General features: G+C 38.4%; 14 non-coding genes across 14 annotated transcripts; all 14 read right to left on the bottom strand.

Moving 5' to 3' along the window:
- Positions 1 to 2257: 2257 nt before the first annotated feature.
- trnak-cuu (transfer RNA lysine (anticodon CUU)) lies at positions 2258 to 2330 on the bottom strand. Its single transcript has one exon. It is a non-coding gene; the product is annotated as a tRNA-Lys (tRNA).
- Positions 2331 to 2862: 532 nt separating this feature from the next.
- trnam-cau (transfer RNA methionine (anticodon CAU)) lies at positions 2863 to 2935 on the bottom strand. Its single transcript has one exon. It is a non-coding gene; the product is annotated as a tRNA-Met (tRNA).
- A 635-nt stretch (positions 2936 to 3570) lies between these two features.
- trnam-cau (transfer RNA methionine (anticodon CAU)) lies at positions 3571 to 3643 on the bottom strand. The gene has a single exon. It is a non-coding gene; the product is annotated as a tRNA-Met (tRNA).
- Positions 3644 to 4609: 966 nt separating this feature from the next.
- Positions 4610 to 4682, bottom strand: trnam-cau (transfer RNA methionine (anticodon CAU)). Its single transcript has one exon. It is a non-coding gene; the product is annotated as a tRNA-Met (tRNA).
- A 1321-nt stretch (positions 4683 to 6003) lies between these two features.
- Positions 6004 to 6076, bottom strand: trnam-cau (transfer RNA methionine (anticodon CAU)). The gene has a single exon. It is a non-coding gene; the product is annotated as a tRNA-Met (tRNA).
- A 631-nt stretch (positions 6077 to 6707) lies between these two features.
- On the bottom strand, positions 6708 to 6780 carry trnam-cau (transfer RNA methionine (anticodon CAU)). Its single transcript has one exon. It is a non-coding gene; the product is annotated as a tRNA-Met (tRNA).
- Positions 6781 to 8228: 1448 nt separating this feature from the next.
- trnam-cau (transfer RNA methionine (anticodon CAU)) lies at positions 8229 to 8301 on the bottom strand. The gene has a single exon. It is a non-coding gene; the product is annotated as a tRNA-Met (tRNA).
- A 744-nt stretch (positions 8302 to 9045) lies between these two features.
- On the bottom strand, positions 9046 to 9118 carry trnam-cau (transfer RNA methionine (anticodon CAU)). The gene has a single exon. It is a non-coding gene; the product is annotated as a tRNA-Met (tRNA).
- Positions 9119 to 9753: 635 nt separating this feature from the next.
- On the bottom strand, positions 9754 to 9826 carry trnam-cau (transfer RNA methionine (anticodon CAU)). The gene has a single exon. It is a non-coding gene; the product is annotated as a tRNA-Met (tRNA).
- Positions 9827 to 11829: 2003 nt separating this feature from the next.
- On the bottom strand, positions 11830 to 11902 carry trnam-cau (transfer RNA methionine (anticodon CAU)). The gene has a single exon. It is a non-coding gene; the product is annotated as a tRNA-Met (tRNA).
- A 631-nt stretch (positions 11903 to 12533) lies between these two features.
- On the bottom strand, positions 12534 to 12606 carry trnav-cac (transfer RNA valine (anticodon CAC)). Its single transcript has one exon. It is a non-coding gene; the product is annotated as a tRNA-Val (tRNA).
- Positions 12607 to 12878: 272 nt separating this feature from the next.
- trnam-cau (transfer RNA methionine (anticodon CAU)) lies at positions 12879 to 12951 on the bottom strand. The gene has a single exon. It is a non-coding gene; the product is annotated as a tRNA-Met (tRNA).
- A 1320-nt stretch (positions 12952 to 14271) lies between these two features.
- Positions 14272 to 14344, bottom strand: trnam-cau (transfer RNA methionine (anticodon CAU)). Its single transcript has one exon. It is a non-coding gene; the product is annotated as a tRNA-Met (tRNA).
- Positions 14345 to 15664: 1320 nt separating this feature from the next.
- trnam-cau (transfer RNA methionine (anticodon CAU)) lies at positions 15665 to 15737 on the bottom strand. The gene has a single exon. It is a non-coding gene; the product is annotated as a tRNA-Met (tRNA).
- Positions 15738 to 16209: the final 472 nt, after the last annotated feature.

The raw sequence follows: 16209 nt of genomic DNA, 5'->3' as shown, positions 1-16209 counted from the left end.
TATGAGACTGACGCGCTACCTACTGCGCTAACGAAACACATTTAATCAACAAAACAAAAGAAAAAATTATCGATACCGACCTTCACTTTTTGACAGTGACGTTGTAAGCACAGTGCCAAAATGTATGGTCTGAAAAACCAAAACACCTGAGAAAAAAACTATGATTTCATTCTAAAGTAAAACAATTTGATATCGACCTTAAGATGTGGTTTCCACCGTGACAAAAGTATGTATTGTCTGAAAGTCCAAAACCACTGAGAATTAATTTTCACCATCAGACAAGAGTCTTTTTATAAGGTTGGCTGCCCCGTGTGAGGATCGAACTCACGACCTATAGATTATGAGACTGACGCACTGCCTGCTGCACCAACGAGGCACTTTTAAACATTAAGCGAAAAGAAAAAATATCGATACCGACCTTCACTTTTTGACAGTGACGTTGTAAGCACCGTGCCAAAATGTATGGTCTGAAAAACCACAACACCTGAGAAAAAAACTATGATTTCATTCTAAAGTAAAAAATATAGATATCGACCTTAAGATGTGGTGTCCACCGTGACAAAAGTATGTATTGTCTGAAAGTCCAAAACATCTGAGAATTAATTGTCACTTCATCTTCAGACAACATTTTCTTTTTAAAATCTTTGCTGCCCCGTGTGAGGATCTAACTCACGACCTACAGATTATGAGACTGACGCACTACCTACTGCGCTAACGAGTGACATTACATGAAGAAATCGAAATAAAAAATATCGATACCGACCTTCAGATTTTGACAGTGACGTTGTAAGCACCGTGCCAAAATGTATGGTCTGAAAGTCCACAACACCTAAGAAAAAAACAATGATTTCATTCTAAAGTAAAAAATATAGATATCGACTTTAAGATGTGGTATCCACTGTGACAAAAGTATGTATTGTCTGAAAGTCCAAAACCACTGAGAATTAATTTTCACTTCATCTTCAGACAACGCTGTCTTTTTAAAAGCTATGCTGGCCCGTGTGAGGATCGAACTCATGACCTTCAGATTATGAGACTGACGCGCTGCCTACTGCGCTAACGAAGAACATTTAATCAACAATTCGAAAGAAAAAATTATCGATACCGACCTTCACTTTTTGACAGTGACGTTGTAAGCACCGTGCCAAAATGTATGGTCTGAAAGTCCACAACACCTGAGAAAAAAACTATGATTTCATTCTAAAGTAAAAAATATAGATATCGACCTTAAGATGTGGTATCCACCGTGACAAAAGTATGTATTGTCTGAAAGTCCAAAACATCTGAGAATTAATTGTCACTTCATCTTCAGACAACACTGTCTTTTTAAAGGCTTTGCTGACCCGTGTGAGGATCGAACTCACGACCTTCAGATTATGAGACTGACGCGCTACCTACTGCGCTAACGAAACACATTTAATCAACAAAACAAAAGAAAAAATTATCGATACCGACCTTCACTTTTTGACAGTGACGTTGTAAGCACAGTGCCAAAATGTATGGTCTGAAAAACCAAAACACCTGAGAAAAAAACTATGATTTCATTCTAAAGTAAAACAATTTGATATCGACCTTAAGATGTGGTTTCCACCGTGACAAAAGTATGTATTGTCTGAAAGTCCAAAACCACTGAGAATTAATTTTCACCATCAGACAAGAGTCTTTTTATAAGGTTGGCTGCCCCGTGTGAGGATCGAACTCACGACCTATAGATTATGAGACTGACGCACTGCCTGCTGCACCAACGAGGCACTTTTAAACATTAAGCGAAAAGAAAAAATATCGATACCGACCTTCACTTTTTGACAGTGACGTTGTAAGCACCGTGCCAAAATGTATGGTCTGAAAAACCACAACACCTGAGAAAAAAACTATGATTTCATTCTAAAGTAAAAAATATAGATATCGACCTTAAGATGTGGTGTCCACCGTGACAAAAGTATGTATTGTCTGAAAGTCCAAAACATCTGAGAATTAATTGTCACTTCATCTTCAGACAACATTTTCTTTTTAAAATCTTTGCTGCCCCGTGTGAGGATCTAACTCACGACCTACAGATTATGAGACTGACGCACTACCTACTGCGCTAACGAGTGACATTACATGAAGAAATCGAAATAAAAAATGATCGATACTGACCTTCACTTTTTGACAGTGACGTTGTAAGCACCGTGACAAAAGTATGTATCGTCTGAACGTACAATACCACTGAGAATTAATTTCCACCATCAGAGAACTGTCTTTTTATAAGCTTTGCTGCCCCGTGTGAGGATCGAACACACGACCTTCAGATTAAGAGACTGACGCGCTGCCTGCTGCACCAACGAGGCACATTAAAACATTAAGTGTAAGAAAAAATATCGATACCGACCTTCAGATTTTGACAGTGACGTTGTAAGCACCGTGCCAAAATATATGGTCTGAAAGTCCACAACACCTAAGAAAAAAACAATGATTTCATTCTAAAGTAAAAAATATAGATATCGATACCGACCTTCAGATTTTGACAGTGACGTTGTAAGCACCGTGACAAAAGTATGTATCGTCTGAACGTCCAATACCACTGAGAATTAATTCTCACTTAATCTTCAGAAAACACTGTCTTTTTAAAAGCTTTGCTGCCCCATGTGTGAGGATCGAACTCACGACCTTCAGATTATGAGACTGACGCGCTATCTGCTGCGCCAACGAAGAACTTTTAAACATTAAGCGTAAAGAAAAAATATCGATAACGACCTTCAGATTTTGACAGTGACGTTGTAAGCACCGTGACAAAAGTATGTATCGTCTGAACGTCCAATACCACTTAGAATTAATTTTCACTTCATCTTCAGAAAACACTTTTTTTTTTAAAAGCTTTGCTGCCCCGTGTGAGGATCGAACTCACGACCTTCAGATTATGAGACTGACGCGCTGCCTGCTGCGCCAACAAGGCACTTCTAAACATTAAGCGTAAAGAAAAAATATCGATAACGACTTTCACTTTTTCACAGTGACGTTGTAAGCACCGTGCCAAAATGTATGGTCTGAAAAACCACAACACCTGAGAAAAAAACAATGATTTCATTCTAAAGTAAAAAATATAGATATCGATACCGACCTTCAGATTTTGACAGTGACGTTGTAAGCACCGTGACAAAAGTATGTATCGTCTGAACGTCCAATACCACTGAGAATTAATTTTCACTTCATCTTCAGAAAACACTGTTTTTTTAAAAGCTTTGCTGCCCCGTGTGAGGATCGAACTCACGACCTTCAGATTATGAGACTGACGCGCTGCCTGCTGCACCAACGAGGCACTTTTAAACATTAAGCGTAAAGAAAAAATATCGATAACGACCTTCAGATTTTGACAGAGACGTTGTAAGCACCGTGCCAAAATGTATGGTCTGAAAGTCCACATCACCTGAGAAAAAAACAATGATTTCATTCTAAAGTAAAAAATATAGATATCGACCTTAAGATGTGGTATCCACTGTGACAAAAGTATGTATTGTCTGAAAGTCCAAAACCACCGAGAATTAATTTTCCCTTCATCTTCAGACAACACTTTTTTATTAAAAGCTTTGCTGCCCCGTGTGAGGATCGAACTCACGACCTTCAGATTATGAGACTGACGCGCTACCTACAGCGCTAACGAGGCACATTTAATCAACAAATCGAAAGAAAAAATTATCAATACCGACCTTCACTTTTTGACAGTGACGTTGTAAGCACCGTGCCAAAATGTATGGTCTGAAAAACCACAACACCTGAGAAAAAAACTATGATTTCATTCTAAAGTAAAACAATTTGATATCGACCTTAAGATGTGGTTTCCACCGTGACAAAAGTATGTATTGTCTGAAAGTCCAAAAGCACTGAGAATTAATTTTCACCATCAGACAACAGTCTTTATATAAGCTTTGCTGCCCCTTGTGAGGATGGAACTCACGACCTTCAGATTATGAGACTGACGCGCTGCCTGCTGCACCAACGAGGCAAATTAAATCATTTAGTGTAAGAAAAAATATCGATACCAACCTTCAGATTTTGACACTGACGTTGTAAGCACCGTGCCAAAATGTATGGTCTGAAAGTCCACAACACCTGAGAAAAAAACTATGATTTCATTCGAAAGTAAGAAATATAGATATCGACCTTAAGATGTGGTATCCACCGAAACAAAAGTATGTATTGTCTGAAAGTCCAAAACCACTGAGAATTAATTTTCACCTTCAGACAACACTGTCTTTTTATAAGCTTTGCTGACCCGTGTGAGGATCGAACTCACGACCTTCGGATTATGAGACTGACGCGCTGCCTGCTGCACCAACCAGGCACATTAAAGCATTAAGTGTAAGAAAAAATATCGATACCGACCTTCAGATTTTGACAGTGACGTTGTAAGCGCCGTGCCAAAATGTATGGTCTGAAAGTCCACAACACCTAAGAAAAAAACAATGATTTCATTCTAAAGTAAAAAATATAGATATCGATACCGACCTTCAGATTTTACAGTGACGTTGTAAGCACCGTGACAAAAGTATGTATAGTCTGAACGTCCAATACCACTGAGAATTCATTTTCACTTCATCTTCAGAAAACACTGTCTTTTTAAGAGCTTTGCTGCCCCGTGTGAGGATCGAACTCACGACCTTCAGATTATGAGACTGACGCGCTACCTACTGCGCTAACGAAGCACATTTAATCAACAAATCGAAAGAAAAAATTATCGATACCGACCTTCACTTTTTGACAGTGACGTTGTAAGCACCGTGCCAAAATGTATGGTCTGAAAAACCACAACACCTGAGAAAAAAACAATGATTTCATTCTAAAGTAAAACAATTTGATATTGACCTTAAGATGTGGTTTCCACCGTGACAAAAGTATGTATTGTCTGAAAGTCCAAAACGACTGAGAATTAATTTTCACCTTCAGACAACACCGTCTTTCTATAAACTTTGCTGCCCAGTGTGAGGATCAAACTCACGACCTTCAGATTATGAGACTGACGCGCTGCACGCTGCGCCAACGAGGCACTTTTAGACATAGAGCGTAAAGAAAAAATATCGATAACGACCTTCAGATTTTGATAGTGACGTTGTAAGCACCGTGCCAAAATGTATGGTCTGAAAGTCCACATCACCTGAGAAAAAAACAATGATTTCATTATAAAGTAAAAAATATAGATATGGATACCGACCTTCAGATTTTGACAGTGACGTTGTAAGCACCGTGACAAAAGTATGTATTGTCTGAACGTCCAATACCACTGAGAATTAATTTTCACTTCATCTTCAGAAAACACTTTTTTTTTAAAAGATTTGCTGCCCCGTGTGAGGATCGAACTCACTACCTTCAGATTATGAGCCTGACGCGCTGCCTGCTGCGCCAACGAGGCACTTTTAAACATTAAGCGTAAAGAAAAAATATCGATAATGACTTTCACTTTTTGACAGTGACGTTGTAAGCACCGTGCCAAAATGTATGGTCTGAAAAACCACAACACCTTAGAAAAAAACAATGATTTCATTCTAAAGTAAAAAATATAGATATCGACCTTAAGATGTGGTATCCACTGTGACAAAAGTATGTATTGTCTGGAAGTCCAAAACCACTGAGAATTAATTTTCACTTGATCTTCAGAAAACACTTTCTTATTAAAAGCTTTGCTGCCCCGTGTGAGGATCGAACTCACGACCTTCAGATTATGAGACTGACGCACTGCATGCTGCGCCAACGAGGCACTTTTAAACATTAAGCGTAAAGAAAAAATATCGATAATGACTTTCACTTTTTGACAGTGACGTTGTAAGCACCGTGCCAAAATGTATGGTCTGAAAAACCACAACACCTGAGAAAAAAACAATGATTTCATTCTAAAGTAAAAAATATAGATATCGACCTTAAGATGTGTTATCCACTGTGACAAAAGTATGTATTGTCTGGAAGTCCAAAACCACTGAGAATTAATTTTCACTTGATCTTCAGAAAACACTTTCTTATTAAAAGCTTTGCTGCCCCGTGTGAGGATCGAACTCACGACCTTCAGATTATGAGACTGACGCGCTACCTACTGCGCTAACGAGGTACATTTAATCAACAAATCGAAAGAAAAAATTATCAATACCGACCTTCACTTTTTGACAGTGACGTTGTAAGCACCGTGCCAAAATGTATGGTCTGAAAAACCACAACACCTGAGAAAAAAACTATGATTTCATTCTAAAGTAAAACAATTTGATATCGACCTTAAGATGTGGTTTCCACCGTGACAAAAGTATGTATTGTCTGAAAGTCCAAAACCACTGAGAATTAATTTTCACCTTCAGACAACACTGTCTTTTTATAAGCTTTGCTGACCCGTGTGAGGATCGAACTCACGACCTTCAGATTATGAGACTGACGCGCTGCCTGCTGCGCCAACGAGGAACTTCTAAACATTAAGCGTAAAGAAAAAATATCGATAACGACCTTCAGATTTTGACAGTGACGTTGTAAGCACCGTGCCAAAATGTATGGTCTGAAAGTCGACATCACCTGAGAAAAAAACTATGATTTCATTCTAAAGTAAAAAATATAGATATGGATACCGACCTTCAGATTTTGACAGTGACGTTGTAAGCACCGTGACAAAAGTAGGTATCGTCTGAACGTCCAATACCACTGAGAATTAATTTTCACTTCATCTTCAGAAAACACTGTTTTTTTAAAAGCTTTGCTGCCCCGTGTGAGGATCGAACTCACGACCTTCAGATTATGAGACTGACGCGCTGCCTGCTGCGCCAACGAGGCACTTTTAAACATTAAGCGTAAAGAAAAAATATCGATAATGACTTTCACTTTTTGACAGTGACGTTGTAAGCACCGTGCCAAAATGTATGGTCTGAAAAACCACAACACCTGAGAAAAAAACAATGATTTCATTCTAAAGTAAAAAATATAGATATCGACCTTAAGATGTGGTATCCACTGTGACAAAAGTATGTATTGTCTGGATGTCCAAAACCACTGAGAATTAATTTTAACTTCATCTTCAGACAACACTTTCTTATTAAAAGCTTTGCTGCCCCGTGTGAGGATCGAACTCACGACCTTCAGATTATGAGACTGACGCACTGCATGCTGCGCCAACGAGGCACTTTTAAACATTAAGCGTAAAGAAAAAATATCGATAATGACTTTCACTTTTTGACAGTGACGTTGTAAGCACCGTGCCAAAATGTATGGTCTGAAAAACCACAACACCTGAGAAAAAAACAATGATTTCATTCTAAAGTAAAACAATTTGATATCGACCTTAAGATGTGGTTTCCACCGTGACAAAAGTATGTATTGTCTGAAAGTCCAAAACATCTGAGAATTAATTGTCACTTATTCTTCAGACAACACTTTCTTTTTAAAATCTTTGCTGCCCCGTGTGAGGATGTAACTCACGACCTTCAGATTATGAGACTGACGCGCTACCTACTGCGCTAACGAAGCACATTTAATCAACAAATCGAAAGAAAAAATTATCGATACCGACCTTCACTTTTTGACAGAGACGTTGTAAGCACCGTGCCAAAATGTATGGTCTGAATGTCGACATCACCTGAGAAAAAAAGAATGATTTCATTCTAAAGTAAAAAATATAGATATCGATACCGACCTTCAGATTTTGACAGAGACGTTGTAAGCACCGTGCCAAAATGTATGTTCTGAATGTCGACATCACCTGAGAAAAAAACAATGATTTCATTCTAAAGTAAAAAATATAGATATCGATACCGACCTTCAGATTTTGACAGTGACGTTGTAAGCACCGTGACAAAAGTATGTATCGTCTGAACGTCCAATACCACTGAGAATTAATTTTCACTTCATCTTCAGAAAACACTGTCTTTCAAAAGCTTTGCTGCTCAGTCTGAGGATCGAACGCACGACCTTCAAATTATGAGACTGACGCACTGCCTGCTGCGCCAACAAGGCACTTTTAAACATTAAGCGTAAAGAAAAAATATCGATAACGACTTTCAGATTTTGACAGAGACGTTGTAAGCACCGTGCCAAAATGTATGGTCTGAAAGTCCATATCACCTGAGAAAAAAACAATGATTTCATTCTAAAGTAAAAAATATAGATATCGACCTTAAGATGTGGTATCCACTGTGACAAAAGTATGTATTGTCTGAAAGTCCAAAACCACTGAGAATTAATTTTCACTTCATCTTCAGACAACACTGTCTTTTTAAAAGCTTTGCTGCCCCGTGTGAGGATCGAACTCACGACCTTCAAATTATGAGACTGACGCGCTACCTACTGCGCTAACGAGGCACAGTTCATCAACAAATCGAAAGAAGATATTATCGATACCGACCTTCACTTTTTGACAGTGACGTTGTAAGCACCGTGCCAAAATGTATGGTCTGAAAAACCACAACACCTGAGAAAAAAACTATGATTTCATTCTAAAGTAAAACAATTTGATATCGACCTTAAGACGTGGTTTCCACCGTGACAAAAGTATGTATTGTCTGTAAGTCCAAAACCACTGAGAATTAATTTTCACCATCAGACAACAGTCGTTTTATAAGCTTTGTTGCCCTGTGTGAGGATCGAACTCACGACCTTTAGATTATGAGACTGACGCGCTGCCTGCTGCACCAACGAGGTACATTAAAGCATGAAGTGTAAGAAAAAATATCGATACCGACCTTCAGATTTTGACAGTGACGTTGTAGCCACCGTGCCAAAATGTATGGTCTGAAAGTCCACAACACCTATGAAAAAAACAATGATTTCATTCTAAAGTAAAAAATATAGATATCGATTCCGACCTTCAGATTTTGACAGTGACGTTGTAAGCACCGTGCCAAAATGTATGGTCTGAAAGTCCACAACACCTAAGAAATAAACAATGATTTCATTCTAAAGTAAAAAATATAGATATCTATACCGACCTTCAGATTTTACAGTGACGTTGTAAGCACCGTGACAAAAGTATGTATTGTCTGAAAGTCCAAAACCACTGAGAATTAATTTTCACCTTCAGACAAAACTGTCGTTTAAAGGCTTTGCTGCCCCGTGTGAGGATCGAACTCACGACCTTCAGATTATGAGACTGACGCGCTGCCTGCTGCGCCAACAGGGCACGTTAAATCATTAAGTGTAAGAAAAAATATCGATACCGACCTTCACTTTTTGACAGTGACGATGTAAGCACCGTGCCAAAATGTATGTTCTGAAAGTCCACAACACCTGAGAAAAAAACTATGATTTCATTCTAAAGTAAAACAATTTGATATCGACCTTAAGATGTGGTATCCACCGTGACAAAAATATGTATTGTCTGAAAGTCCAAAACATCTGAGAATTAATTGTCACTTCATCTTCAGACAAAACTTTCTTTTTAAAATCTTTGCTGCCAAAGGTGAGGATCGAACTCACGACCTTCAGATTATAAGACTGATGCACTACCTACTGCGCTAACGAGTCACATTACATGAAGACATCGAAATAAGAAATGATCGATACCGACCTTCAGATTTTGACAGTGACGTTGAAAGCACCGTGCCAAAATGTATGGTCTGAAAGTCCACAACACCTAAGAAATAAACAATGATTTCATTCTAAAGTAAAAAATATAGATATCGATACCGACCTTCAGATTTTGACAGTGACGTTGTAAGCACCGTGACAAAAGTATGTATCGTCTGAACGTCCAATACCACTGAGAATTAATTTTCACTTCATCTTCAGAAAACACTGTCTTTTTAAAAGCTTTGCTGCCCCGTGTGAGGATCGAACTCACGACCTTCAGATTATGAGACTGACGCGCTACCTACTGCGCTAACGAGGCACATTTAATCAAGAAATCGAAAGAAAAAATTATCGATACCGACATTCACTTTTTGACAGTGACGTTGTAAGCACCGTGCCAAAATGTATGGTCTGAAAAACCACAACACCTGAGAAAAAAATTATGATTTCATTCTAAAGTAAAACAATTTGATATCGACCTTAAGATGTGGTTTCCACCGTGACAAAAGTATGTATTGTCTGAAAGTCCAAAACCACTGAGAATTAATTTTCACTTCATCTTCGGACAACACTGTCTTTTTAAAAGCTTTGCTGCTCGTGTGAGGATCGAACTCACGACCTTTAGATTATGAGACTGACGCGCTACCTACTGCGCTAACTAAGAACATTTAATGAACAAATCGAAAGAAAAAATTAGCGATACCGACCTTCACTTTTTGACAGTGACGTTGTAAGCACCGTGCCAAAATGTTAGGTCTGAAAAACCACAACACCTGAGAAAAAAACTATGATTTCATTCTAAAGTAAAACAATTTGATATCGACCTTAAGACGTGGTTTCCACCGTGACAAAAGTATGTATTGTCTGTAAGTCCAAAACCACTGAGAATTAATTTTCACCATCAGACAACTGTCTTTTTATAAGCTTTGCTGCCTCGTGTGAGGAACGAACTCACGACCTTTAGATTATGAGACTGACGCGCTGCCTGCTGCACCAACGAGGAACATTAAAGCATGAAGTGTAAGAAGAAATATCGATACCAAATTTCTGATTTTGACAGTGACGTTGTAACCACCGTGCCAAAATGTATGGTCTGAAAGTCCACAACACCTAAGAAAAAAACAATGATTTCATTCTAAAGTAAAAAATATAGATATCGATACAGACCTTCAGATTTTACAGTGACGTTGTAAGCACCGTGACAAAAGTATGTATTGTCTGAAAGTCCAAAACCACTGAGAATTAATTTTAACCTTCAGACAAAACTGTCTTTTATAAGCTTTGCTGCCCCGTGTGAGGATCGAACTCACGACCTTCAGATTATGAGACTGATGCGCTGCCTGCGCGCCAACAACGCACGTTAAATCATTAAGTGTAAGAAATAATATCGATACCGACCTTCACTTTTTGACAGTGACGATGTAAGCACCGTGCCAAAATGTATGGTCTGAAAGTCCACAACACCTGAGAAAAAAACTATGATTTCATTCTAAAGTAAAACAATTTGATATCGACCTTATGATGTGGTTTCCACCGTGACAAAAGTATGTACTGTCTGAAAGTCCAAAACACTGAGAATTTATTTTCACCTTCAGACTACAGTATCATTTTATAAACTTTGCTGCCCCATGTGAGGATCGAACACACGACCTTCAGATTATGAGACTGACGCACTGCCTGCTGCGCCAACGAGGCACATTAATTCATTAAGTGTAAGAAAAAATATCGATACCGACCTTCACTTTTTGACAGTGACGTTGTAAGCACCGTGCCAAAATGTATGGTCTGAAAAACCACAACACCTGAGAAAAAAACAATGATTTCATTCTAAAGTAAAACAATTTGATATCGACCTTAAGATGTGGTTTCCACCGTGACAAAAGTATGTATTGTCTGAAAGTCCAAAACCACTGAGAATTAATTTTCACCTTCAGACAACACTGTCTTTTTATAAGCTTTGCTGACCCGTGTGAGGATCGAACTCACGACCTTCGGATTATGAGACTGACGCGCTGCCTGCTGCACCAACCAGGCACATTAAAGCATTAAGTGTAAGAAAAAATATCGATACCGACCTTCAGATTTTGACAGTGACGTTGTAAGCGCCGTGCCAAAATGTATGGTCTGAAAGTCCACAACACCTAAGAAAAAAACAATGATTTCATTCTAAAGTAAAAAATATAGATATCGATACCGACCTTCAGATTTTACAGTGACGTTGTAAGCACCGTGACAAAAGTATGTATAGTCTGAACGTCCAATACCACTGAGAATTCATTTTCACTTCATCTTCAGAAAACACTGTCTTTTTAAGAGCTTTGCTGCCCCGTGTGAGGATCGAACTCACGACCTTCAGATTATGAGACTGACGCGCTACCTACTGCGCTAACGAAGCACATTTAATCAACAAATCGAAAGAAAAAATTATCGATACCGACCTTCACTTTTTGACAGTGACGTTGTAAGCACCGTGCCAAAATGTATGGTCTGAAAAACCACAACACCTGAGAAAAAAACAATGATTTCATTCTAAAGTAAAACAATTTGATATTGACCTTAAGATGTGGTTTCCACCGTGACAAAAGTATGTATTGTCTGAAAGTCCAAAACGACTGAGAATTAATTTTCACCTTCAGACAACACTGTCTTTCTATAAACTTTGCTGCCCAGTGTAAGGATCGAACTCACGACCTTCAGATTATGAGACTGACGCGCTGCACGCTGCGCCAACGAGGCACTTTTAGACATAGAGCGTAAAGAAAAAATATCGATAACGACCTTCAGATTTTGATAGTGACGTTGTAAGCACCGTGCCAAAATGTATGGTCTGAAAGTCCACATCACCTGAGAAAAAAACAATGATTTCATTATAAAGTAAAAAATATAGATATGGATACCGACCTTCAGATTTTGACAGTGACGTTGTAAGCACCGTGACAAAAGGATGTATTGTCTGAACGTCCAATACCACTGAGAATTAATTTTCACTTCATCTTCAGAAAACACTTTTTTTTTAAAAGATTTGCTGCCCCGTGTGAGGATCGAACTCACTACCTTCAGATTGTGAGCCTGACGCGCTGCCTGCTGCGCCAACGAGGCACTTTTAAACATTAAGCGTAAAGAAAAAATATCGATAATGACTTTCACTTTTTGACAGTGACGTTGTAAGCACCGTGCCAAAATGTATGGTCTGAAAAACCACAACACCTTAGAAAAAAACAATGATTTCATTCTAAAGTAAAAAATATAGATATCGACCTTAAGATGTGTTATCCACTGTGACAAAAGTATGTATTGTCTGGAAGTCCAAAACCACTGAGAATTAATTTTCACTTGATCTTCAGAAAACACTTTCTTATTAAAAGCTTTGCTGCCCCGTGTGAGGATCGAACTCACGACCTTCAGATTATGAGACTGACGCGCTACCTACTGCGCTAACGAGGTACATTTAATCAACAAATCGAAAGAAAAAATTATCAATACCGACCTTCACTTTTTGACAGTGACGTTGTAAGCACCGTGCCAAAATGTATGGTCTGAAAAACCACAACACCTGAGAAAAAAACTATGATTTCATTCTAAAGTAAAACAATTTGATATCGACCTTAAGATGTGGTTTCCACCGTGACAAAAGTATGTATTGTCTGAAAGTCCAAAACCACTGAGAATTAATTTTCACCTTCAGACAACACTGTCTTTTTATAAGCTTTGCTGACCCGTGTGAGGATCAAACTCACGACCTTCAGATTATGAGACTGACGCGCTGCCTGCTGCGCCAACGAGGAACTTCTAAACATTAAGCGTAAAGAAAAAATATCGATAACGACCTTCAGATTTTGACAGTGACATTGTAAGCACCGTGCCAAAATGTATGGTCTGAAAGTCGACATCACCTGAGAAAAAAACTATGATTTCATTCTAAAGTAAAAAATATAGATATGGATACCGACCTTCAGATTTTGACAGTGACGTTGTAAGCACCGTGACAAAAGTATGTATCGTCTGAACGTCCAATACCACTGAGAATTAATTTTCACTTCATCTTCAGAAAACACTGTTTTTTTAAAAGCTTTCTTCCCCGTGTGAGGATCGAACTCACGACCTTCAGATTATGAGACTGACGCGCTGCCTGCTGCGCCAACGAGGCACTTTTAAACATTAAGCGTAAAGAAAAAATATCGATAATGACTTTCACTTTTTGACAGTGACGTTGTAAGCACCGTGCCAAAATGTATGGTCTGAAAAACCACAACACCTGAGAAAAAAACAATGATTTCATTCTAAAGTAAAAAATATAGATATCGACCTTAAGATGTGGTATCCACTGTGACAAAAGTATGTATTGTCTGGATGTCCAAAACCACTGAGAATTAATTTTAACTTCATCTTCAGACAACACTTTCTTATTAAAAGCTTTGCTGCCCCGTGTGAGGATCGAACTCACGACCTTCAGATTATGAGACTGACGCACTGCATGCTGCGCCAACGAGGCACTTTTAAACATTAAGCGTAAAGAAAAAATATCGATAATGACTTTCACTTTTTGACAGTGACGTTGTAAGCACCGTGCCAAAATGTATGGTCTGAAAAACCACAACACCTGAGAAAAAAACAATGATTTCATTCTAAAGTAAAAAATATAGATATCGACCTTAAGATGTGTTATCCACTGTGACAAAAGTATGTATTGTCTGGAAGTCCAAAACCACTGAGAATTAATTTTCACTTGATCTTCAGAAAACACTTTCTTATTAAAAGCTTTGCTGCCCCGTGTGAGGATCGAACTCACGACCTTCAGATTATGAGACTGACGCGCTACCTACTGCGCTAACGAGGTACATTTAATCAACAAATCGAAAGAAAAAATTATCAATACCGACCTTCACTTTTTGACAGTGACGTTGTAAGCACCGTGCCAAAATGTATGGTCTGAAAAACCACAACACCTGAGAAAAAAACTATGATTTCATTCTAAAGTAAAACAATTTGATATCGACCTTAAGATGTGGTTTCCACCGTGACAAAACGATGTATTGTCTGAAAGTCCAAAACCACTGAGAATTAATTTTCACCTTCAGACAACACTGTCTTTTTATAAGCTTTGCTGACCCGTGTGAGGATCAAACTCACGACCTTCAGATTATGAGACTGACGCGCTGCCTGCTGCGCCAACGAGGAACTTCTAAACATTAAGCGTAAAGAAAAAATATCGATAACGACCTTCAGATTTTGACAGTGACATTGTAAGCACCGTGCCAAAATGTATGGTCTGAAAGTCGACATCACCTGAGAAAAAAACTATGATTTCATTCTAAAGTAAAAAATATAGATATGGATACCGACCTTCAGATTTTGACAGTGACGTTGTAAGCACCGTGACAAGAGTATGTATCGTCTGAACGTCCAATACCACTGAGAATTAATTTTCACTTCATCTTCAGAAAACACTGTTTTTTTAAAAGCTTTCTTCCCCGTGTGAGGATCGAACTCACGACCTTCAGATTATGAGACTGACGCGCTGCCTGCTGCGCCAACGAGGCACTTTTAAACATTAAGCGTAAAGAAAAAATATCGATAATGACTTTCACTTTTTGACAGTGACGTTGTAAGCACCGTGCCAAAATGTATGGTCTGAAAAACCACAACACCTGAGAAAAAAACAATGATTTCATTCTAAAGTAAAAAATATAGATATCGACCTTAAGATGTGGTATCCACTGTGACAAAAGTATGTATTGTCTGGATGTCCAAAACCACTGAGAATTAATTTTAACTTCATCTTCAGACAACACTTTCTTATTAAAAGCTTTGCTGCCCCGTGTGAGGATCGAACTCACGACCTTCAGATTATGAGACTGACGCACTGCATGCTGCGCCAACGAGGCACTTTTAAACATTAAGCGTAAAGAAAAAATATCGATAATGACTTTCACTTTTTGACAGTGACGTTGTAAGCACCGTGCCAAAATGTATGGTCTGAAAAACCACAACACCTGAGAAAAAAACAATGATTTCATTCTAAAGTAAAAAATATAGATATCGACCTTAAGATGTGGTATCCACTGTGACAAAAGTATGTATTGTCTGGAAGTCCAAAACCACTGAGAATTAATTTTAACTTCATCTTCAGACAACACTTTCTTATTAAAAGCTTTGCTGCCCTGTGTGAGGATCGAACTCACGACCTTCAGATTATGAGACTGACGCGCTACCTACTGCGCTAACGAGGCACATTTAATCAACAAATCGAAAGAAAAAATTATCAATACCGACCTTCACTTTTTGACAGTGACGTTGTAAGCACCGTGCCAAAATGTATGGTCTGAAAAACCACAACACCTGAGAAAAAAACAATGATTTCATTCTAAAGTAAAACAATTTGATATCGACCTTAAGATGTGGTTTCCACCGTGACAAAAGTATGTATTGTCTGAAAGTCCAAAACCACTGAGAATTAATTTTCACCTTCAGACAACACTGTCTTTTTATAAGCTTTGCTAACCCGTGTGAGGATCGAACTCACGACCTTCGGATTATGAGACTGACGCGCTGCCTGCTGCACCAACCAGGCACATTAAAGCATTAAGTGTAAGAAAAAATATCGATACCGACCTTCAGATTTTGACAGTGACGTTGTAAGCACCGTGCCAAAATGTATGGTCTGAAAGTCCACAACACCTAAGAAAAAAACAATGATTTCAT

This window comes from Salmo salar, chromosome 02 (assembly GCF_965601325.2).
Source record: "Salmo salar chromosome 02, fSalSal1, whole genome shotgun sequence".
Taxonomy (NCBI): domain Eukaryota; kingdom Metazoa; phylum Chordata; class Actinopteri; order Salmoniformes; family Salmonidae; genus Salmo; species Salmo salar.
This window is presented reverse-complemented; position numbering and strand designations above follow the sequence as displayed.